This window comes from Megascapheus bottae, chromosome 10 (assembly GCF_031878675.1).
Source record: "Megascapheus bottae isolate mThoBot1 chromosome 10, mThoBot2.hap1, whole genome shotgun sequence".
NCBI classification, from domain to species: Eukaryota; Metazoa; Chordata; class Mammalia; order Rodentia; family Geomyidae; genus Megascapheus; species Megascapheus bottae.
Window position 1 is genome coordinate 7580133 of NC_143518.1, and position 25827 is coordinate 7605959.

Consider the following 25827-nt stretch of genomic DNA (forward strand, 5'->3'; position numbering starts at 1 on the left):
TCTGAAGACTATGCAAGCCCTTCAGGCAGTAGGATATTCAAAGAAGTGTGGGCACTCCTGCAGAAGTCTAGAGGTGGGAAAGTAGGGCTGATTTTTCTTTCCACTAATCAGTGTCCAAAGAGATTTTTTGTGGTTACAATCAAGTGTGGGTTTAATGTCATCAAATGGGAACAGTCCAGAGATACTGCTTAATATCCTATCTGCACAGAATGGACCCTCACAGCAAAACCTAATTAAAAATGAACAGAGAGCTGGGCGTGGTGGCTCATGCCTATAATCCTAGATACTCAGGAGACTGAGATCTGAGGATCATAGTTCAAAACCAGCCCAGGCACTAAAGACTGTGAGACTCTTATCTCCAATTAATCACTAGAAAATGGGAAAGGGGGCTATGGCTCCAGGGGTAGGGTGGAAGCCTTGACTTGAAGAGCTCAGGGACAACACCCAGGCCCAGAGTTCAAGCCCCATAACCCAAAAAAATGTACAGAGAAACCAAGGCTGGGGAAGCCTGCTTCTGACTGGTTCTGGACCTGCTTTTGTCTATGGTGAGTTTGGTTTTTCTCAAATGTACATTGTCTGGGACATTTCATCCTAGGAAACAGTAAGGTGAACAATGCACATTGTGGCACCTGAATAAGCTGTTGAGCAGCTGAGTGAATGTGTGTGACCACCACAAAGTGTAGAAAGAAAGGGAAAAGCTGAAGTGATCCAGCTAACAAAAGGAGGCACGTTCAGTAAGGACAAATCACATCTTTCATAGCATCTGAACAACCAGCCTCTGTTTGAGAGGATACACACATGGTCAATTCTAAGCAACTGAGCAGCTGGTATAAAAAGCCAATTTGGTAGATGAGGGTCTGGGGTGTGAGATATACAGGAAAAATCATCAGACGGTTTCCCTTTGCCATGCATGGCAGCAAAGGTGTTATGAATATAAGCTCCTTCACTATAAGAAAGGAACAGCTGCCACATGGTCACTTATTGGTTGGGTGTGCTACACCCATGGTCAAAATCAGAGCACAAAGCTAGGGACACAATTAGAGTGACTGACCTGCGAGCCCCTTCTGTTACCAGTTGAAGCAGGTGTTGAGGAGGAGAGGCAAGCATCTCTATTTCACAGTTCACCATTAGCTCTGCAGTCTCTAGGTACACAGATGACTAATATTTCTTTCCCAGGACTATGTTCCATGTGGTTTTTACAGACTAGTAGGGTCAGGACACACAGAAAGCACAGTAGTGGGCTCTAATGCATTCTGACTTAAAGGCAGTACTTATTTGACAACATTCTAGCTTCTCTCCCAAATCTCAACATCTCCAAAATTGTTGTTAGCAGTAATAATGTATCAAAACATGACAACTAGTAGAGCCACTTTAACCTCGCACACATAATTTATAGATGATGGTTAAAAAAAACCTAGATGGAAACATCTAGAGAAATTACCTTTACAGGAAAAGGCGAAACAAAACAAAGAAAGAGATGGACAATACTTAGCTCCTGTCCCATCTCAAATGAGTACTTAAATGGAGGGTTTACTGGAAGGGTATTTTAGAAGAGGGCTGCTTATCTTTATGATAGCTGATGGAGAAAGTTTGGGGCTCTTAATTTCTGAGTTATTTTATATATCTCACCTGTTCGAGATCTGAGGCCTGTCATTGGAATAGGTGAGTCTTCCAAAACTGAAAATTAATGATTTGCTTTCTGTTGGATCGCAAGTGTTTCCTGTTATTTTCTGCACAAGAAATTAAGAGGCACAGTCTACATCTGAATGAATTGCAAATACAAGTGTCAAAAATTTGAGATAAAGCTCATAGTGGGAGAAAACAAGGTAGGGGTAACAATGACAAGAAATGTACTCACTACCTTACTTAGGTAACTGTAACCCCTCTATACATCACCTTTACAATAAAACAAAAAATTTTAAAAAGCTTATAGTTTCTAGATACGGGAGGAGCTGCTGTAAGAAAATGTATACACACTTTCTTAGCTGTAGAGAAATGACTTCAGGGCCCCCAGGCCCTCAGACAATTATTCCAGGCTAATATATATATATATATATATATATTCACAAGGTATTTGGCTGGTTGAAAACAGATCAGTCACACCATTTGGTGTCTTGGGGAAAATGCTTGCCAAGTGGCAATTAGGCATAGGCAGTCCCTCCCTTCCCCTTCCCTCCTTTTCTTCTCCCCACCTTACTCTCTTCATTCCTTTCCTCCCTCTCTCGCTCCTTCCCTTCTCCTGCCTTCTTTTATCATATTTACTAACATTGGCTATACTTAAGAGCATTTTGGATTTTATTTTTCCATTAAAAATGTAAAATAAAGTAAGTCTTCTCTTTATTCCTATTTTGTGTTATGCATGCAATACACGAACTCATTTAGTTATAGTAATATCATGAAGGGATAGTTGATCATAAAAACATACAACAATTAAAATTTATAAGGTTACCTAGCTTCTAGGTCAAGGTCTTCTGTTCAGCAAATGGGCAGATTTGGAACATGAGCACAGGTCTAGGTCACTAGAAGCTCCTTACCACCATGGCATCTTCTGTGGTCAGCAAGTACCACAGAAACTTCTGTTTATACTTTGGAATTCAGGCCAAGTCAACATGCTCAGATACCTTCAATGTGAATGTTTGGTGCTTTGATAAGCTGACATTTTCAATTGATTCAACTAGTTACTGCAGTGAAAACTTTTACCCTTGGCTTCTTTCACAGTATCAGATATCTAATGTTTACAAAATAATAAACATACTCTTTGAATAATATAAAATGACAAGTTATGGCCCACATCTAATACCACATAACTAGATCTCATAACTATCTCATCTTTAGGTAACTATGCCTCAGGCAGGCAAATATTTGCAGATACCAGATTAATGTACAACAGATCATCAGGATAAGTTTGCTCTCTCCTCATTTGTCATTCAGTGGTCAGACAATGTAAGCTAAATCTTGTATGTCAGTTTATCTGACTTGGAAGGGGAAGGGGAAGCACAGGTATGGCGGGACAAGGAATGAACCAAATCAACCCTGACAGTCACTAGACACCATGTGGAAGATGAACTGCACAACTTGTGGAGGAGGGGCGTTGGAAGGGAAAAAAACTGGGAGAAATCAAGGGAACGGGTGATATTGCTCAAAAAGAAAAATTGCCTCTGTATATCACCTTTTCAATAAAAGTTTAAAAACTACTCTTGCCTTATTTTTCAGAGATTTGCCTGAGAGTACTGAGTTTTGGATCACGAGTAGCTCCCATACCTGCCAATTGAAACAGGGTTTGTTGCTGCAGAATTGTTATTCATTTATTCTTTGCTTTGCTCTTGTGTGGTGATTCTTGTATTTTTTTTTTTTTTGCCAGTCCTGGGCTTGGGCTCAGGGCTTGAGCACTGTCCTTGGGCTTTCTCAAGGCTAGAGCTCTACCACTTGAGCCTCAGCACCACTTCCAGCTTTTTGCTATGTATGTGGGGTACCGAGGAATTGAACCCGGGACTTCATGCATGCTAGGCAAGCACTCTACCACTAGGCCAAACTCCGGGCTCCTGATTCTTGTATTGATCACCAGCTATGTTCTGAAGTCATGTTGGATCCCTGACAACTGGAGCTAGAAGTGATGGGCAACTTTTGTCCTTTTATTCTAAAAGGGCTGCTAGGAATCTTGTTTTTCATTTACTGTCCACATACCCAAGGTTTTCTGCCTGCCTTGAGGTTCTAAGTGCCCAATGAATCCTGGAAAGTAGAATCTGAAGACCATGGAGAAAGAAATGTAAGACTGACCAGGGCTGCCACTTACATATTGGCCTTGATGGTTCCATTCTTTCAGAAAGAATTCAGTCAGTGGCCACTTGCATCTGTGTGTACTGGTGTCACCATGAACTCAGAGAATAAAATGTTTGTTTATTTGTTTTTGCTAGTCCCAGGCTTTCACTTAGGATCTGGGAACTGACCTAGAGCTTTCTTGCTCAAAAGTAATGCTCTACCACGTGAGCCACAGCTTTTTGGTGGTGAATTGGAGATAAGAGTCTCACAGACTTTCCTGCCTGGGCTGAGATACTCAGATCTCAGCCTCTTGAGTAGCAAGGATTGTAAGCATGAGCCACCAGAGACTAGCTTGAGAGTTTTTTTTAAAAGTATTTTGTGCATCCCAATTGTCAAAAATTACTTGATATTTGAAGTTTTTTTTTTTTTTTTGCCAGTCCTGGGCTTGGGCTCAGGGCCTGAGCACTGTCCCTGGATTTTCTCAAGGCTAGAGCTCTACCACTTGAGCCTCAGCACCACTTCTGGTTTTTTTCTATGTATGTGGTACCGAGGAATCAAACCCGGGTCTTCGTGCATGCTAGGCAAACACTCTACCACTAGGCCAAACTCCTGGCCCCGATATTTGAAGTATTTTATATTCAAATACCACAAAAATCTTCTTTTCTTTTGCACATTTTCATTTTTATGTTCCCAATTTTTTTTCCACACTCAGTTGGTTCTTCTGTCTTTAGCTTTAAGCTATCCCCTAATTTTACTTCTTAAGTAATCTCAAGAAACTGACCTATGGTGAGAACAAAGTATTCTGCAGAGCAGCCTACACATCCTGTGTCTAGGAGGTTGATGTGTACATCACATTCATTCTCATTTACCTCCCCATACTGGAATTATATATAAGGTGGCCTGCTCTTAAATCAAGAAAATCCCTGTGTGCTGCTCTGTATTCGATTGTCTGAGGTTTCTTTACCTTTTGTATGTGTTCTCATTCTTTGTTCATCCAACAACACTATTTAATTCTTCCAAGGCTGAGCATTTATTAGGGAAGTGTGGTATGCATTCAGATCACTCTGTGTGAGTATGGATCATAAAAAGCATGCAAAGAGGTCATATGATTTCGGCAAGTGGAAAGTCCAAGCATCTAGGAAGGAAGTGTTGTGAAGCATGCCAGTCACACTGGGCAGATAATGAAGAATGACATGTCTAGTCACAGTCTTGCTTGCTTTATTTACTTTTCTGTTTTATTTATTTCTATGTGTTTCTTTGGGCTGGTCCTTGCTAGAATAACTCAGGAAAAAGCCAGCTCCTCTTGCCTGTCATAGAAGACACTTGATACACTGTCTGTAGATCTGAACACCTTAAACACAATCATCCCCGAACACCATTTCCCTCACTAAATTCGAATCTATTTTTTGTATGTTGTGGTCACCTAAGTTAAAAAAGGTAAGGAACAAATCTCCCTCTCTCCCTCCCTCCCTCTCTCCCTCCCTCCCTTTCTCCATCCTTCCCTCCCTTCCTCTTTCTCCCCTTCTCCCCTTCCTCCCTGCCTCCCTTCCTTCTATTCTTTTTTATTTTTCCTTTCCTTTCCTGTCCTGTTCTTTCCTTTCCTTTCCTTTCCTGTCCTTTTTCTTTCTTGTCTTGTATATGCTGGGATTTGAACTCAGGTTTCAAGCTTGTTTGTTTTCTGTTTTGAGCCATGCCTCTAGCCAGTCTTTTTTCTGGCTATTTTGAAGACAAAATCTTGATGATTTTTCTGCTGTCCTTGAGCCATAGCCCTCTAGATCACAGTCTCCTGAGTAGCTAGGATTACAGGAGTATACCACTGGCATCTAACACATTTTCAGTGATAAGAGAGATGATGATTTCTGGATTTCACATTACATATTTTTGTTACTTTTGTTTTTAATTCTTTCATAGTTTGGTTATACAAAGCCCTGACTGCTTTGTTAAAACTTCACTCATAGGGGGTCTGGGGGAGGGAAATGGGGGCAAAAACATGAGAGGGGGTATCAATGTGGGAGAAGTAATGCACCTACTACCTGTTGAATATAACTGTAACCCCTCTATACATTATCCTGACAATAAAAGAAAACTTCACTCATTTAATTTTAGCTTTTAGCATTGTCAGATTTCTAATTGTTTACCATCTTTCATTAATTCCAATGGGAATGATTTTTTTATATACAAGCAATTAAACATTCCTATGCAAGATGTAGTGATTCTTTTATCTTTCATAGGCATTGAAATAATTCTGCTGAGTGTGTGTGTGTGTGTGTGTGTGTGTGTGTGTATTGCCAGTCCTGGGGCTTGAACTCAGGGCTTAGGGACTGTCCTTGGACACATTTTGCTTAAGGCTAATGCTTTGCCACTTGAGCCAGAGTGCCACTTCCGACTTTTTCTGTGTATGTGGTTTCGAGGAATCTAACCCAGGGCTTCATGCATGCTAGGTTAGCACTCTACCACTAGGCTACATTCCTGGCCCAATATGATACTTTTTAAAGCAGCATTTTAAGTCTTCTGGGAAATTCTATTTTTATTGTTAGGAATAGCAACACTAAGAATTCCCATTTGTTATGTACTTAAATATCACTCACTGACCTTAACCAAATAAAGTATGAATTATTACATCTGTTGGCTTGGTGGTGTTTGGAAAGTTTGACTTTTTCAGGGCCACATGGTCAGAAAAGGGCTGAACCAGGATTTAATCAAGTAATGGTATATCCCCAAACTTCATTTTAAAAGGATATCCTTTTCTTTGCCAGTCCTGGGGACTGAACTCAGGGCCTGAGCACTGTCCTTAGGCTTTCCTCAAGGCTAGTGTTCTACCACTTGAGCCACAGCACCACTTCCGGCTTTTTCTGTGTGTGTGTGGTACAGAGAAATCGAACCCGGATTGTCGTGTATGCTAGGCAAACACTCTACTGTCTAGGCCAAACTCTTGTCCCCAACAGGATATCTTTTCAAACCTACATTCCTTGAAAATTTTAGGGACTTGTCAGTCTGTTATTATTGCCTCCCATACCATCAATGAAAACAGTTTACCAAAACCACTGAGGAAGAAATCAGGAGTTCTCAAGGGCAGTTGCCACATTGTCAATTTCTTTGGCTAGTTCAAGTGCTCCAGTGCTCCCACCCCATGAAACCCATTAGTTCAGTAGATTGCTAGCTGGAATGCTTTTTTAATTTTTGCCAATCCTTGGTCTTGGCACTGTCCTTGAGCTTCCTCAAGGCTAGCACTCTACCATTTGAGCCATCACCACTCCCTGCTTTTTCTATGTATATGGTACCAAGGAATCAAATCCAGGGGTTGATGTATGCTAGACAAGCACTCTACCACTAGGCCATGCTCTTGGCACTGTATTTGTGTTTTTAATACTATAAATTTATTATTTTTACTAATAAGTGAAATAAAATTATGTTCACCCAATAGTCAATAAAATTCAAAATGTCAGGCTGCTTAGATGGATTTTAAACTTACTATTACATTCTTCACATTTACTATTACATATACTTTTACATTTTACTATTACATTCTACTGGATGAGGTATTTTTCTCTATCTCATCCCTAAGGAATTGAGAGAAATTATAAGTTATTTTTATGCTCCCATTCTTTGCCACAGCAGAGACAATTATTTTTGTTTATTCATAGGAAGTTAGTGGTGAGGAGAAATAAGACCCAGAAGGGTAGTTCCCTGAGTGGTTCCAGATGTGCCTCTAGAGAACTCATCGTTTTTCCTCTTAGTGCTTCCTTCCTTCTTATCCTGTCAGAGCCAAGCCTGTAGGCAGTTCTGAAAAGTAGGTAGGTATCTGGGCTGACATCCCAAAACTCTCGATCATTAGTGCCTGCTAATGAGCACAGTGTTGAGTTACTTGAGTGAATTGTTGTATTTCATAGATGCTAGATTACATTTGTTCCTTTGTGCCACCTTTTTCTCATTGGGCCTTTTCTTAACATCATACAAAATGCTTGATACATCTGGCACATATAAAATCTTTTATTATTTACATTTTAAAAATTGTATTTTTAAGATATATATATCAACTGTACATATATATGTATACATGCACCATTTTCTTCATCTGTTGATGGATACTTAGGTTGATTCTATTTTGTGGCTATAGTGCTACAATAAATATAGGGATGCAGGTGTCTGATTATTTTTCTTTTTTATTCATATTATAAAGGTGATATACAGTTACATAAGTCAGGTAAAATGAATGAGGATTTCTGAACTATATGGTGGTTATTTTTTAAAAAATTTTTTCCAAGAGTGAGTTTATTTCAAAGTTGTAAAGATATATATTATTTTTAATATATAAGCAACCTTAAGAAATAAAGATTCCCATTTTTAAAGTTAAAAAAGATCTTTAAAATGTAGACATTTTAACATGAGAAAGGGTATCAATGTATGTGAAGTAATGCACCTTCTATCTGGTGAATATAATGTAACCCTTCTATTAATTACAATAAAAAATAAATGAAAAAAATGTAGACATTTTAAGAAAACCAAGCAAGCTGAATGTACCCTGGAGCGCAGATTCATCCCTCAGTCACATTTCAACATCTGCCTTGAAAAGATTAAAAAACTGGGCAAAATTATGTACAATTGGCAATGATTAGAAGTCTCCCTATCTTTGGGAAGCAGGTTGATGACACGGAGTGAATGGAGAGCCACAAGCATGAACAGTGTGGGTGGTGAGGGCGTTCACCTGTACAGGAGGGGGTCTTCAGCTCTGGAGTGACTGAGGCTCTGTCAGGAACTGTGAACTTCAAACACAGCATGTCCGCAAGCACTTTTTTTTTTTTGCCAGTCCTGGGCTTGAGCTCAGGACCTGAGCACTGTCCTTGGACTTTCTCAAGGCTAGAGCTCTACCACTTGAGCCACAGCACCACTTCTGGCTTTTTTTTCTACGTATGTGGTACTGAGGAATTGAACCCGGGTCTTTGTGCATGCTAGGCAAGCACTCTACCACTAGGCCAAACTCCTGGCCCACAAGCACTTTTCAAACACAGTCTATCCACACTCCAGTGCTCCAGTCAGTCCACAAGCATGTTAGGACGTTCAGCTCAGGAGAGAACTGCATCCCTGGCATATGGTATGTAGGGCAGACGGTTCCAAGTCATGGATAAGGACTGCAGTAGGCAGAATAAGAAGGGCAGTCCCTTCTTGTGCCACCACAGGGCAGCACACAGGGTAAAGACGAGGCCCTGGAGCACACTAACTGTTGCCAACAATCTTGTGCTTTCAGACATTTTTTTTCAGCTGCTTCACTGGTCCCATCAGAAAGCAGGTAGTGGCCAAAGGAGAAAGATTCCCAAGGGTGTAAAACAGCACCAAAAGCTTTACGTTGGGAAGCCACAGCAATCCAGTTCCAAGGACAGAGAAGAAAATGGCAGCCACGAAGCATATGACAAAGCACTTCAATCTGGTGCAGAAACTCAGGGAGCTGGCATCCAGGCCATGCACGGTCAAGCCCTGCTCCTGTCCTCCTGGCCTGTCAGGATCCCCAGAGTTTCGACAAGGCCTGTCCCGGCCTCCATGCAGGCCGCTCCCTCACCAGCCTCTCCTGCCCACCGGGATGCCCCGGAGCGCAAACCTCCGCGTGCCATGTGGTTATTTTGTTGACAGTTGTATTTTTAATGTATTGAACTTCTCTTTGTTGGGAGATGGTTATTTAATGAGACTGAATTGTGGTTCAATCTTGCTACTAGATTTTCTTTTTTTTTTATTGTAATTAGTAAAAGGGTTACATGATATTTGCCAGATAGAAGGTGCATTCATTCACATACATTGATACCCTTTCACATGTCTTGGTACCCGTATCCCTCCCCCCCCCCACACCCCCCAACCGTCTTGGTTTTCCCCCCTTCCCTATCAAATTTCAAATATCCAAATACAAATAAATTCAATAAATCAGATAACAAGGTGAGATACTATACCAATATGAGATAACCAAGGGACAGCAAAGGAGATGAGAAACAACATAGTACATTAAGGACAACAATCATTCATTATATGGCTTTTGTTTCACTATCCTGGAAGTCCTTTCAATTAGCTTCACATTATATGTCCTTATGTATCAAGATTTTGCTCTATTGCAAATCTCTGCTAGTAGAGCCCAAGGTTTCTACTGATTATGACGAATGAGGGAAACCATTGAGCCTAAGTTCCTTTGCGTCTGGCTTACTTCACTTAATATGATTTTTTCTAAGTCTTTCCATTTCCTAACAAATGGGGCAATGTCATTCTTTCTGACAGCAGCATAGAATTCCATTGTGTACAAATACCACAACTTGTTGATCCACTCATCAACTGAGGGACATCTAGGTTGGTTCCATATCTTTGCTATGGTGAATAGTGCTGCAATGAACATGGTTGTGCTAGTGGGTTTAGTATGTCCTTGTTTCTGGGTGGTTGGGTAAATGCCAAGTAGTGGAATTGCTGGGTCATAGGGGAGTTCTATGTTTAGCCTTTTGAGGCACTGCCACACTGCTTTCCATAGTGGTTGAATGAGTTTGCACTCCCACCAACAGTGTAGTAGTGATCCCTCCTGGCCACATCCCCTCCAGCATCTGTTGTCATTCGTTTTCCTGATCCTGGCCATTCTAGCTGGAGTGAGGTGGAATCTTAGAGTTGTTTTGATTTGCATTTCTTTTATGACCAGAGATGTTGAGCATTTCTTCATATGTCTATAGGCCATTTTTGTTTCTTCTTCAGAGAAGACTCTCTTTAAGTCTTACTACTAGATTTTCAAGTTTGTTAAATGAATGTTTGTAAATATTCCCTCTTGATGTTCTACATTTCATTTGTCGATTTTTTTTTGTGATCTCCCCCTTGAAATCCTAGTTCTTTTGGTCAGATTGATTGTTTATCACTTTTATTTATATTTTTGAAGAACTTTTGTTCTTTGTGTACTTTTTCTGTCCAATCTCTGTTGATTCTGACTACTAGTTCTTATTTTTCTAAGTTCACTTTGTTCTTATTTTTCTAAGAACCCGAGGCCAATCATTAAGTTGTCCATATAAGATCTATTTTGTTGAGGTAGGAATTTACAGCTAAAATCTTTCCTCTTAGAATTGACTTTTCTAATTATTACAGTTGGAGTCTATGTTTCTTTTGGATTTGGCTTACTTCACTTAATATGATTTTTTCCCCAAATATTTCCATTTCCTTCTGAATGGGGTGATGCCATTCTTTCTGATGGAAGCATAGAATTCCATTGTGTACATATACCACATCTTCTTGATCCATTCATCTACTAAGGGGCGTCTGGGTTGATTTTGTACCTTAGCTATGATAAATAATGTGCACCTAGCAAAATCCTAGTAGAAGATCACCATAGTTTAATAGCTATGTACATGTGACCAAATAAAATTCTAATCGAAATGAACTCCAAAATATGGATACAAGAGGGTTTGGTTTGGTTTTTATTTTGCTTTTTTTTTTAGTGTACTGTGTTGAGATCTTTCTTTTTTTTCTTTCATTTCCCCCCCTTGGTTTATTCTCTGTGATCACTGTTTTGATTTCATTACCCTTTGTCTTGTATGTCAGTTTATCTGATTTGGAGAAGGGCAGGGGAACCACAGAAATGGTTGGATAAAAGGTGAGCCAAAGCAAAGGGTTACTCGCTAGATACCATGTTGGAAATGAACTTTACAACTTGGGATTGGAGAGCGAGGAACAGCAGGAGAAAACAAGGGAGGAGGTAAAGCTGTTTGAAAAAAACGTTCTCATTGCCTTACTTATGTAACCGTAACCTATCTGTACATCACCTTTGTCATTGAAAAACAATTGACTTTTCTGAATCCAAAGATTCCGGCAGATTGTGTGTTCATTTTCCCCTCTTGTCTTTTCAATGATCCATTTGTCATTCAGCAATGTTGCTCAGCTTCAGCCAGACCATGCACAAAACTATCAACAGGTCAAAGTATGTCAAGATTTTAGTTTCGGTATCTAAATTGTTTATCACTCCTTATCACCAAGTTTTTAAAAATTCTGGGTCTTCCCAAAAATGGATTTTTACTCTTCAAGTTTCTTTGTACCATATTTAGATATTTTGATATATTGCTGAAAAGTATCAAGAAATCGGGAAATAGGTATGAAGGAAACTAAATAGATACATTATTAAATAAAAGTGGTGCTGGGGCCAGGAGGTTAGCCTAGTGGTAGAGTGCTTGCCTAGCATGCACGAAGACCCGGGTTCAATTTCTTGGTACCACATGCATAGAAAAATGCCAGAAATGGTGCTGTGGCTCAAGTGGTAGAGCTCTAGCCTCGAGAAAGACCATGGACAATGCTCATGCCCTGAGCTCAAGGCCCAGGACTGGCAAAAAAATAAAAATTAAAATTAAAATAAGAGCCAGGAGTTTGCCCTAATGGTAGAGTGCTTGCCTAGCATGCACAAAGACCTGGGTTTGATTCCTCGGTACCACATACGTAAAAAAATAAATAAATAAAAGTGGTGCTAATTATAATAGAAAAAGCTCTTGTATTTACCATAAAATAGTTGCATAATCATTCTGAGATGTGCAATGAATATTCAAGTAATTATAAATATGTGTATATTGGCCGGGAGTTTGACCTAGTGGTTAAAGTGCTTGCCTAGCATGCATGAAGACCCGGGTTCGATTCCTCGGTACCACATACATAGAAAAAAGCCGGAAGTGGTGCTGAGGCTCAAGTGGTAGAGCTCTAGCTTTGAGAAAGTCCAAGGACAGTGCTCAAGCCCTGAGCCCAGGACTGGCAAAAAAAAATATGTGTATATTATATATAGTATGTAATTTTGAAATGATGCCTGCTGTTTTCAATTATGGACTTGTGAGAAAAATAGATTTGAGGATCTGGAACCAGATTAACCTGACCACTTCAGTAAATAGTCTGAGATGGAGCAATGCCTTGAACCTGTGTGCAATTCTGACACACAAAAAAATGAGGGATCGGCTTCCTGTTGCACCCATGCAATCTGGAGACTGTTCCTGTTTTAGTCTCTGGCAGTTGAAGCAAGGCCAGTGAGACTGGTTTGTCATCACCACTGGACCAGAGTATCCAGGAGCCACTGACCCAGGACCGCTAACCCAGGGCCATGTATGGAAGCCCTCCTGCTACAGGTGCGCAGGCTCAGGCTCCACCCAGGGCAGGCCCTGTGTGCCTGTCTCATGCCAGCAGCTGGAAGGATGGCAGGTTTTCTTCAGCAAAGATAGAGCAAAGTTCCACCTCTAAGGCAGAAAAGAGCAGGAAATACTCTATTTCTTCATTTTTAAATATGTTACATTACGTTTATTTACCATTGCATTTCTGGAAGCGTATAGCTTGGCTACATTTGATAATGCTTCTAATATGCCCATAGGCTTTCTCTACTATTATCTATATATTTTGTATCTATATATTTTGTATCTCTATATATTATCAATATATTTTGTATCACACCTTCTTTTGTTATCAGGACAATTTTGGCTTCATAGAATGAATTGGGAAAAATTTTCCTTTTTAAAAAATTTTTGGCCAGGAGCTTGGACTAACAGTAGAGTTCTTGCCTAGTATGTATGAAGCCCTGGATTTGATTCATTGGCACCACATACACAGAAAAAGCCAGAACTGGTGCAGCTTAAGCGGTAGAGCGCTAGCCTTGAGAAAGTTCAAGGACTTTCCTTGTTATATACATCTATAAGATTTTCTATTCCTCCTTGAAATACAGTTTGGGTAATTCATGTGCTTCTAGCAGTTAGTTCATTAGTCCAATTTATTGAAGTGCATTTGTAATATTTTTATAAGCCACAAAAAGTTTTGTCAAAATATATGGCTAATACTAACAAAGATTATTGTGTTAGGCACTATATACACACAATACATACATATATTCTCTCTGTGTCTCTCTCTGTGTTTCTGTCTCTGTCTCTATCTCTGTCTCTCTCTCTCTATATATATGATATGGCTATTGAATTTCAGCATGGCTTTGAATAATTGCTTAATGTTCTTTATTTCATCTGGACATTTCATTTACTTTATGCAATTCCTTCCTGAAGGGTAGTTCTTGTGGGTATGAGGATGTAGAACTCAGCTAAAATGTGTGTGTGTGTGTGTGTGTGTGTGTGTGTGTGTGTGTGTGTGTGTGTGTGTTCTGGGGTTGAACTCAGAATCTGGCCACTGTGTCTGAGCTTTTGTGATCAAGGCCAATTTTCTACCACTTGCACCACTTCTGGCTTTTGAGTGGTTAATTGGAAATAAGATTCTCACAGACTTTCTAGCCTGGGCTAGCTTCAAATCATGATCCTCAGATCTCAGTTTCCTGTGTAGCTATGTTTACAGGCATAAGCCATCAGTGCCCAACTTCTTTCTACATTTTAAATATATCACCCCATTAACTTCAGGCTTCCATAGTGTCTGATTGGAATTGATTGCTTAATCTTATTGTGAATTCCTTTTTATTACCATCAATTTGTTGTTCAAGGGGGCCTTTACAAACCTATTTATGTGTATATCTTGATCAGCATCACTATCTCCTTCATTCTTCTACGTTTTTCCTTCTAAAATTAATCTTTTTGAAGTTCCTTGTTCCTTTTTCACATATGTATATTAAATGTTCTGGCTATATTCACTCTCCTTAGCCTTCTCTGTTCATCTTCTCTTATTGTGAATTCTTAGTAAGTAATTGCTCATTTCCTGCTTGCAGCTAACGTTTTAGTTCTCCTAAGTGTCTGCTTCTCATAATGGATAATTTCAGTTTTCCTATAGAATTTCAAATATTGGCTCATTCTTCTAACTGCTAAGATTTGCTGATAAACCTTCCTAATGAGTTTTCTTTATAGTTTTTATACTTTGCATTTTCAGAATTTCAATTTGGTTCCCTTTTATAACTTGTCTCTTTTATTGATATGGTTCTTTTTATAGATTTTCATATTTTCCTTTTATTCTTCCACTATAGTTTTCTTTATCCCTTTAAGTATCTTTTAGACTAACGAACAATCACACTCAATAAGATAAAAAGATTCATTTAAACTCATGTAGAAATCACACATATTTCCAGTTTTTTAAATTAGCATTTAAATGTTTTGAAGAGAGATATATACAGTTAATAAACCAGAATCTCTCAGAGATAACGTATGTCTTTTGACACTTGCTCTTATGAACAGCCATTCCTCAAGTTATTCTACTCTTCTGCCACAGTTAGTTTCTTTTCAAGAAAATGAATCTGTTCAAAGGGCATGCTGTAAGGAACTTAATTCACAGAAAGATCCTTACAACTATTTGGTGTTCTATTGTCAAATAGTTATCTTAAGGAATTGGATAGGGCAAAGTACTATGAGTGAACAAAGAATCCTGTTTTCTCCTAGGTCATAACAGCATATATATTCTGGTTTATAGAAATCAACTTATGAATTTTTAAAAATAGGAAAAATGAGATAAAGAAATAACTAAATTAATGTTAGATTTCATTTGTTTTGTAATGATATGAATCTAGAACCATAGGGGATATTTTGGAGTACTATGTAAGCTGGGCAAATGTGGACATTTGTCCTTCAAATACTTACTTTCGAAACTCTTAGTCATATCCTCCCTGAATTCCAGAAGTCTGGATTCTCATGCTGGCTTTTCACAAAATAAAAGTGTCCAGCATTAAGCTTTCTATCCTTAAGTTGCCTGTGTCTAAGGTATCTTTTCTTTGTACTGCTAGAAGCTATAAGGAGTGGCATCTAATTGTCCAAATTAAATCATTTGGGCACTTGAAAATGGTATTGATATCCAAACACAGATAGCTCTCTGATTATGGAGTGAATTGAAAAGGTGACTAAGGTAAATTGTTTAGTGCCAAGCAAGGGTGAGTGTTCACACATATATTCCTCCTCTTTACCATACCCTCAGAAAACAAGTCACCGTACCATTGACATATTGTCGCTCATTTCTCAATCATCTAGCAGTAACAAGGGAATTTTGTACTGGAAAAATGCCTTCTGCTTCTATCATTACATTTTTTCATATTCAGTGTTCAATGGCTGATAGAAAGTCAGACAAAAACTTTGCTTCAAAATTTAGTGTGAGCCAAGGGAAAATATTCAACAATCTTTGAGATTCAAAGAATGTAGTTGCACTATTGATATGCTGACAGAATAAAATAATAAATACAAAAGGGCCCTATCCTATGCTGCTTTCCAGTAAGTGGTCAATAAATCGTTTGTTAGTTGGAATGAAACAGGATACTGGGAAATCTTAGAGACAATCTGGCTTCAAACACAGATGTTGAACTTCCAGGATTATATTGTAGTTATCTTTGGTTATGGAAATTCCTCCTTCCATGACATTGTACAGCATTTAACAGAGATTTCTGTGATATCAACTCTATCCCAATTTGTCAATTGTAAATATTGTAAATATTTTATCTGAAATTTCCCAACAATATAAATAAAATATTACAACATGTGGTGAAAATGGGGTCTACAGAGGCCAATAACTTGTGATGTCTCCCAAACAATGAATTTATATTCAATTGGAGGCAAATGTTCAATTTTGAAACGAAATCTGCTGGGCACTGGTGGCTCACGCCTGTAATCCTCGATACTCAGGAAGCTGGGATCTGAGGATCACAGTTCAAAGCCATCCCAGGTAGGAAAGTTTGTGAGTCTCTAATCTCGTTTAACAACCAGAAAACTAGAAGTAGAGCTGTGAAAGAGCTCATGAACCATGTGCAGGCCTGAGTTCAAGCTCCATCACTACCAACAACTATAAATGAGAAGCCTTTTACTCAAGGTTGTGAAAACAGTTTCTGGAGTCCCTTAAAGTGTGAAGAAAACTTTTGGTAGAGACAACTGCTATAAGTAACAATTATAATGGACTCATTGTCATGATCAGTATTAGAATTCAGCTATCATAACTTAAGCTAAGTGGCTTTCATAATGCCTTACTTGATCTCTGGATCACCATCTCTGCTTTGGCTTTGAGAGCCACAAAGTATGTCTTCTTTAAAATAGGATTGGTGATACTATCTGCCAAATCCTTCCATTGGTTATTTTTAGATCCTGTCAGTAGCACACACTTCAAAGTGGCTGAACTTGGGGAAAATGCCATTATTAAAATAGAAAAACACTTCTCCTTCATTAAATTAACACTCAGACAAATATGAGTCTGATTACAGAGGCATGGTCTTATGTCATTCAACTCATATACTTTGAAGATTAACTCCACTCAAACTCATGTGTTAGGTAAGTAGTACTTATTAGCTATTTATTTGTAGAGAATACTGATAGAAAAAGGCAAAACTGAGGAGAAATGGACTTAAGGAATTGTCCTTATGGAGGCTTTCGAAGAGAAGTCAGAATAGTTATCACTAAACTCAAAACCAGGGTGTAACATATGCATACCACTCAAATCATTACATGAAAATAAGATAGTCCGAAAGATACCTCTATTTTTTTGTCTGCATAATATAAAGCTAAGGGTTTTTATGTTTTATTTGAACAGACTGTTTGACCATCTGCACTCATACAGTGTCTCCAACTCAGAACACACTAGAGACAATTAGTTCTGGAGGAACATGGCTTCACTTGATAGGATGGCTAACAGTGACCTACATATGTGACCATAAAGTCTGGAAGCAGACAACGATTAGCTACTAGCTTCTCTTTGTATCACTGCTTTTTCATAAAGCTCTGTTCTTCAAACCCTGACAAGGTCTCTTACCAAGCTTTCTGTAAAGTGGAGGTTGTTCCTATAACCTGGGACTATGGCAACACGAGTTAAAGAACACATTCTAGTTGAATAGTTCTTAGGATGGATTGCTCCAAAGTCTGAAAATCCTTTCTTTTACTTTTAGCAATCTCCTTATTGGTGAATTAGCCATTGACAGTCAAGTAGGGATTACATTTTCCAAAAATGGGGCCAGATCATATTAAAAACAAACCAGAAGAACTAATGTCAACATTTACCCTTAAACAGGCATCACTACAAACATTTTTAAAGTCTGAGTTACCAAACATAGTTCAAAGACATAGGAAATCAAGGATTACAGCTTATATATCTCCAGAATTGTCAGAGAATCTTAGAATGAGCTCGGGAGACAGATTAGAACTAGAAATGATCAAGGACAGGCACATTGAGCTTCTTACTAGGCCCAGAGAAGTTGAATAATTTTCTTATTTTTACACGCTAGCAGATGTCCATGCTAGCATTATGTCCCATCAGTGTGCTAAGTGATGTGATAAGACACAAAAATAGTGTGGGGGAAATATTTTAGCTCTTAGATGCTGGAAGAAGAGCAGATGGCTCGTCTATCTTACAGCTTAGAGTGTCTGTTGCTTAAAAGCCTACTTGTTCTTACTTTAAAATAAATCTTTGACACATTACTCTTCTCAAAGCAGCAAGAACCTCTTTGTGCTTCAGACTGTAAATGAGCGGGTTGAACATGGGTGTGAGGATGGTATTAATCATGGAGAGTATTTCATCCTGTTCTGAAGTGTGGAAAGAGTGAGGAGTCTTGTAGATAATCATGGCTAACCCATAGTAGAGGCTCGCTACAGCCAGGTGTGAAGAACAAGTGGCCAGAGCTTTCTTCCTGCCCTCTGGAGAGTTCATTTGGAGGACCGTGAGGAAGATGAGCATATAGGAAGACATGATGAGTCTCAAGGGAAGAAGAACAAACACGATGCAGATGATGGACACCACTATTTCATATAAGGAAGTGTCTTCACAGGAGAGCTGCAGGACCGCAGGCATCTCACAGAAAAAAATGGTGGACTTCCCTGGAGCCACAGAAGGGAGAATGCATGGTATAGATGGTATTAATAAGGGAATTTAGGGCACCTCCACCCCAGGACACTAGTGCCATTTGCAGACATACTCTAGAGTTCATGATAACTGGATATCTCAGAGGTTTGCATATGGCCACAAAGTGGTCATAAGACATAAGGGTCAAAAGGAGACACTCACCACCCCCAAGGGCAAAGAAGAAGAAAATCTGAGTGCTACAGGCAACTTCTGAGATGTCTCTCTTCTTGGAGAAAAAGTTGATGACTGTCTTTGGGACAGTGATGGAAATTAAAGCCAGGTCAATGAGAGAGAGATGGCAGAGTAGGATGTACATGGGAGTGTGGAGGTGAGAGTCTGCGTAGATCAAGAGGATCAGGGCAGCATTCCCAGTGATGGTGATGACGTAGGCCAGGAGAATGGAAGTGACCAAGATGCTGATGTGATGCAGCTCTGGGAAAAGCCCCAGCAGAAAGAAGCCTGTGAATGTTCCATTCCCTCTACTCATGTTCTAAACTTTCAGACTTCAACTAGAAAATGTAGAGAGAGAATTTTAAAAATGCAATATGGATGAGGTGTTCTGGCTTCATGTTTCTTTTAACTATACTGAAATGCTTCATGTAGGCATTATTAGTATAAATATTAACCAAAATAATTTGACAGCTCGGACTAGTGTTTTTAATAGAGTAAAAAGGATCATTATTTTTGGAGAAACATATTTGTATGAAAGATAAGATTCTGAGTGGAGGGTTTGAATTATTACATTTGTATGCAACAGTAATATGAACTTAGGAATAGTTAGTGCAAATGGAACAGATCAGAGAGATAATTTTTGTTTTTTACAAAAGACCAGATTCTTTGGAGAATGACTGATGATGAACTCCCAGGATCCAGCAGTGAAAAGTTACCAAAGAGCAAGAATGTATGTTATCCAAGGTAATATTGTGTGCATTACTGGTACTGTTGGTACGTTGCTCTTGAACTTGGACCAGTCTTGAGCAGTATAGCCTTCTGTTGTGTACACAGGGTGCTAGGCTTTCTTAGTAATAAACACTTCTCTTGGCCAGGATCAAATGGAAGGCAAGTACAGGGCTGGGCAGCATTTGTCATGGGATGGTGATATAATATAGAAAAGGACTGAGGACACGGATGAGCAACATGAACCAGAAATGAGGAATTATCTGGCTTCCAAACTGTTCTTCCCAAGGAGCATATAGAAAGTTGGAGGAGATGTTAGGGGTTCCTTCAGCATATGGCACACTTTTGGTTCTATTTTACTCAAATTTGAAAGATTACAGCAACCCGTTACTATATCTGCCATGCACATCTGCCGTGCACATAGGAGAATGGCACATGTCAACTGAATTGTAACAGGAGATGCAAAAGAAAATTCTTGGTGGATACATGACATGCTTGAGACTCTAAATTTCAATGCAATTTTGTCTTCCAATTCATGGTTGGGTCATTGCTTCATATTTAATGCCTTTTCTGTTATTCATCAGATTATGAAACTTCCTACAGGTCATATAAAATGAAATTCAATGTTTACTTTGCCCTTCTTCCAAAACATGGGATAATGAAATAGGAGATTCATGAAGCTGATCTTTGGTGTATTTTTCACCCACTCTGGTGCCCAAGGGAAGATTGCCTACTGCCAACATGGAATGTGGTATGGCCTCCATCTTTGCACAGTGCAGCCCACTTGGAGCCTTGCTATTTCTCATTTTCTTCCGTCTTGGACAGTTCTCTCTCGAAAGAGAGCTGATGAGTCAGTTTCCTCAAAGATCACTCCCATTTGTAAATCAGAACAAATGATGTCAGAAAGGGTTTTAGAAGTTCTCTACAGGTGAATTTTATTTTCTTTTTCTTTTCTTTTTTTGCCAGTCCTGGGCTTGAGCTCAGGTCCTAAGCAGTGTTCTTGGGCTTTTTCAAGGCTACAGCTCTACCACTTGAGCCACAGCACCACTTCCAGTTTTTCTATGTATGTGGTACCAAGTGCTAAGCAAGCACCCTACCACTAGGCCAAACTTCTGCCCTTTGTTTTATTTTTCTAAGAGATGTTTCAAATTTACAGTAAAGTTGAAAGGATGGCACATGGATTTTCATGTGTCCTTGCTCTTATACAAGCTTGGTCTGCCCCATTTACAATGTCCTTCACTAGAGTGGTTCATTTGTTAACAATTCAATTATATTACCTAATTTTTTTGGCTTTATAACAGGACATTTTAATTGTGATTTTTTAAAAAGAATTTATTAACATTGATTTTTTCCTCATATTTCGAATAACATGTTTAACAAACAAGTGTACAAGAAGGGAATCTCTATAAACAGTCACTGGCATTTAGTTTTTAGAACATAATCAAAATTAGGGTAAGGGTTTGTATATCATAGATACATATTAATTTATGAAATAAAACATTATGTCTATAGAGTCATAGGTTTTTATGTCTATGTAGTTATGCTTATATTTCCAATACCATGTCCGTAGCATTGGGTATGCAAATATTGAGTCCTCTATCTTGTACTGTTTGGATCTAATAGCCACATATTAAGGATACCATGCACCTTTTGTTCCTTAGGTCTTGACTTGTCTCACAACATGATTTGCTCTAGATTCATCCACTTCCCTGCAAATGCCATTATTTTATTTTGTCTGTTGGCTATGTAGAATTCCATTGCATATATACCACATTTTCTGTATCCATTCATCTGCAGTAGGGCATCTGGATTATTTCCATTGCCTGGCTATTGTGAATAGTGCAGAGATAAACACAGCTGAGCAGGTGTCCTTATCATATCTTGGGTTATGATGTTCAGGGTAGATGCCCAGAAGTGGTATGGCGGGATTGTAGGGAAGGTCAATTTTCAGTTCTTTAAGAAACTCCACACTGCTTCCCAGAGTGGCTGAACTAGTTTACAATCCCACCAGCAGTGTAGTAGGGTTGCTTTTTATCCACAACCTGCCAGCAACTGTCATTGTCTGAGTTCAAAATCTTGGCCATTCTTGTTGGGGTAAGGTGGTATCTTAGGGTTGTTTTTATTTGCATTTCCTTTATGACCATGGATGATGAACATTTTCTCATATGCTTTTCCACCATTTTAATCTCTTTTTCTGATAAGTCTCTTTTTAGTTCCCTTGCCCATTTAGTGAATGGTTTGTTGGGTTTTGGGGGGGGAATTAGTTTCTTGAGTTCCCTATAGATACTGGATATTAAGCATTTGTCAGATGTATTATTGGTAAATGTCTTTTCCCAGTTGGTTGGCTGTCTCTCTACTTTTGTGACTATGCTTTTATCTGTGCAGAAACTTTTCACTTTTAGGTAGTCCCATTTATCGAGTCTCTCTCCAATCTGTTGTGACCCTGGGATTCTGTTCAGGAATCTTTTGCCTGTGCCTATGAGTTCCAGTGTCTCTCCTACTCTATCATGTAGCAGTTTCACAGTTTCTGGTCTGACATTAACATCTTTGATTCACCTAATTTTATCTCTCAAGACTATAGTTTACATTAGAAGTTAGTCTTCATAGGATAATTTCAAGACAATAATATTTAGATTTTAAAGATTGACTGGTGTGGATGATGGATTTTAAGGTGAATTGGTAGCCAAAGTGATGGAATGAGGCATTGTCACTTTTCACCAACCAAGCCTCCATCTGTCTTTCTCTACCTGTATAATACCCAGAACCTTTGTCGGCCTGTGTAAGGAATCTATGGTTATCTGTTGGTAAGTCTGCCTGGAAGAAGCTTGACTGTTTTTTGTTTGCACCTCAGTGCTCTGGCACAGTGACTGGCATGAGACTATTAACACTGAGAAAGGACAAAAGAGAGGATGAAGGAGAGAGGAAAGAGAGATGAAGGGGAAGAAGGAAGGAACTAGACTTCTTGGGACCAGTCTCTCCTGGGAATTTGAGAATGCTTTTTCTCTCTCTTAAAAATTAGCATACACTGGTTATGCTAGTGGGAAGGGAGTTCTTGTTACCTTTCCACATATGTATTAAATGAATTACAAGCAATATCACCCCTCTAATCACTGTTCTCTTTTCTCCCTCTTACAAAGATGTTTCACCAAATTTCATTGATTTATTTTCCTACATGCAAATAATCTACCTTAATGTATTTATCCTCATTCACCATTAGCTCAATTTCCTCCAGCTAGTATCCACTTCCCCAAAGAGAGTTGAATTTTCCCCTGCCCACTAACTCCCAACTGATGAACAATTTTCATTGACATTCTTTGTTCTTTTCACACATACTTATAATGTCTTTCAAAATTACTCATACTTTGCCATTAATCCTATTTTCAGTACTTACCAGTGTGATAATTGTCACATTACCTATGGAAAAATGTTTATTTTCTCAGAACATCATCATAGGTTGGTCTTAAAGCTTGAGTGAATCATATCATAATTTGAGATTATCACATGACCAGGATCTGTTATCTAATTTTCCCTAGATAGTGATTTGATTTGAACACAATATGGATGGTTCTGCTTGGTTACCTTCTTCAATAGATGCCAGAATTACACTTTTTAAATTAAACTTAAAGAATGATTAGGTAAAACATTACTGACAAAAGAAAAATTCAATAAAATAATTATGAAATTTAAAATAATTTTTGGTGCTAATTCTGGGACTCAAATTCAGGGCCTGGGTGCTAACCCTGACCTTTTTTGCTCAAGGCTATTGTTCTTTCACTTGAACCACAGCTCTGCTTCTGGCTTTTGGATGGTTAGTTGGTGATAAGAGTCTCATATACTTTCCTGCCTAGACTGGTTTCAAACTGTAACCTTCAGCTCTCAGCCTCCTGACTAGCTAGGATTACAGGTGTGAGCCACCAAGTCTGGGACCATGCCCAGCAAAATAAATTTCTTGGAAGAAAAAGATGCCAATGTAGAGAAAGATAGTAGTAGTTGAAATGTTAACCATTACTGCTTGTTGATTTGGAGGCAGTTGCTGTCATGAATACTCCTGAAATTACTCTCAAAGACAGTGTGTATGTTTGTTCTTAGTAATAGAAATAGCCCCTCCTTGGACAAGGTCAAACGGATGACAAGGACAGGGCTAGATTAAAGGACGCAGAAAGACTTACATCCATCCTTCTATTATCTCTTATACAGAATGGCTACTGTGGTTGTCTTGTCCCCTCCCAAGCAGGCTGCTTCTCTGTCGTGCACACCACCCCTTAACTCATCACACTGGAGCTCCTCATCCTGTAGTATTGCTCCCTGCCTGTCTGAAAACAAAGTCAGAAAAGGAGGTAAAGGAGGAAAACTGGACCAAGGAAGGAAGGATGACATTGGTGGCATTTACCCTCTACCAGTCCCAATACCTGCCACTTTGTCCATGCCCAAACTACACCTGAACTGAATCTGGGTAAAACCAATACGCTGATCAGATTACTATAATTGTGGCTTCAAGACCTGTGGAAATGAACCTCCCATAAACACACACACACACACATATGTATATGTATGTATAATATATATATATATATATATATATATATATATATATATATATACTAGCTCCACCTTGCAAAGACTGAAATAGAATTAAGTTTCACTTCACCCCAAGCAAGGATTAGATCATGATTAGATCATTAGTACCAGAAAATGGGTTGATTTTGGAAGCTGCTCATGCAAAGTCAGTGGCCACCTCAGAAAATGTTGCCTTTCTGTGGAAATTGGGCCAACTAGAGAAAAATCCACTTCGGTGGCTGACTTGAGATATACAGAAGAGGATATAGCTTGACCAATTATTGCTATATTTCCTTGGGTCTGTGACTTGCCAAACAATGAGAAATTAACATAAAATTGTACCTCAAGCAGGAGAGCTGCTTGATGAAATGAATGCCTGTTCTTACATAATCACTTCTGGGAGAAACCTTAGCCCACAGGAATTCTGCCAGCAGTGGTTAATTAACAGTATTCTTTGCCAGTTTCTTCTAGATTCTAGAGTAATTAATCAAATGGGAAGGACTTCAGAGAATTGTGCTCAGAATACCCTAGTTCTCACCTAAGAAAGCGGGTCAGAACTGCTCAGTGGCTGTGCCACTCTGGGCAGGGGAACAGCACAGATGGGAGGGAATGAGAGGATCACCTCTCCCTTAGGCTTCTCAGATACAATGTAATACATAGCACACTAATAAGTGCTAAAAGCAAAATACTCAAAGCAAGTACTACCTGTTGACATTTTAAATAGTTCCATATCTTGTAGAATGGCCTGTATTCTTATCTATAAATACACTTTAAATTCAAAATGAATTATCCCTGGCCACTCAGATTTTGATGGAAAGTAGTGTAATTCATGAAGAGAACAAAGCAGAGCCATGCCTAAGACATCCAGTTCTAATAAAAATCAACCCCAGGAAAATTAAGTGGAAAGGGGGCTCATGTGGCAAGCTTGGCTTATGACTTGATCCACTCAAGCTTTACGACCAATTCAAAGTGGCACTGAAAAAATACAGACTAACTTTCCCCTTCTGTTATTTTGCCCTCTAAATTTGAGACTAAACAAGCAAATATGGCACCAGGATATCACTTACATAGGTGAGTGACCAAGTCCCAGGAAGGACTGGTTCTTTGAGTTAACTCATTCCCTACCCTTCTCCTTTTCTGAAAATCTTTTGCCTTTCTTCTTTCAGCGTTGGATGGATTTGTATACAAGATGCTACATCTTAAGAATTAAATTGTGATTAAAAAGTATGAATAAAGCAGTCAAGTACAGCAAGGTCTGTGAGGGCCCGAGTAAAAGCTTTGTGGATGATGGATATCAATGCCTTCTTCAGTTATTTAGAATGGCATACCTAAGAATCTTGTCATTGCAACACCAGTATTATAAAAGGTCAAAAACAGTTTTAAGGGGCTGGTAGTATGGTCTAGGGGTAGAGTGCTTGCCTAGTATGTGCAAAGCTCCCGGTTCCATTCCTTGGTACCACATACACAGAAAAAGCCAAAAGTGGTGATGTGGCTCAAGTGGTAGAGCACTAGTCTTGAGAAAGCTCAAGGACAGTGTCCAAGTCCCCAGAGCTTGAATAAGTCCCAGGACTGGCAAAAAAAAAAGAATATTATCAATAATGAGAGAATAACCGAGTGTTCTTGCATAAAAAAGGATAAATTAACTGACATTTCTCATTCTATATGTATAAGCCAGATATTAGCGTAGGCTACCCCACGCTTCTGCTGTGTTCTGTAATTCTACAGGTTTGTTGCAGGTTTAGGTAATTTTAACATGTAAATATCACCTAAAATTTTTAGCGATATAGTCATGAGGAAAATTATAAGTCAGGTTTTTTCTAGTCTTCGTTTACAAAAGTAGAGGCAAAAGTAGACTTTATTGTT

At 38.9% G+C, this 25827-nt stretch overlaps 1 long non-coding RNA gene and 1 pseudogene across 1 annotated transcript in view; both read right to left on the minus strand.

The window, feature by feature from the left end:
* Positions 1 to 23680, minus strand: part of LOC150057375 (uncharacterized) — a 57494-nt gene extending 33814 nt beyond the window's left edge. Inside the window, exon 1 of the long non-coding RNA XR_016536762.1 lies at positions 23577 to 23680. This is a non-coding gene — a long non-coding RNA (uncharacterized LOC150057375). The remainder of the gene's footprint in view (positions 1 to 23576) is intronic.
* On the minus strand, positions 18061 to 19006 carry LOC150057378 (olfactory receptor 2T29-like; annotated as a pseudogene).
* Positions 23681 to 25827: the final 2147 nt, after the last annotated feature.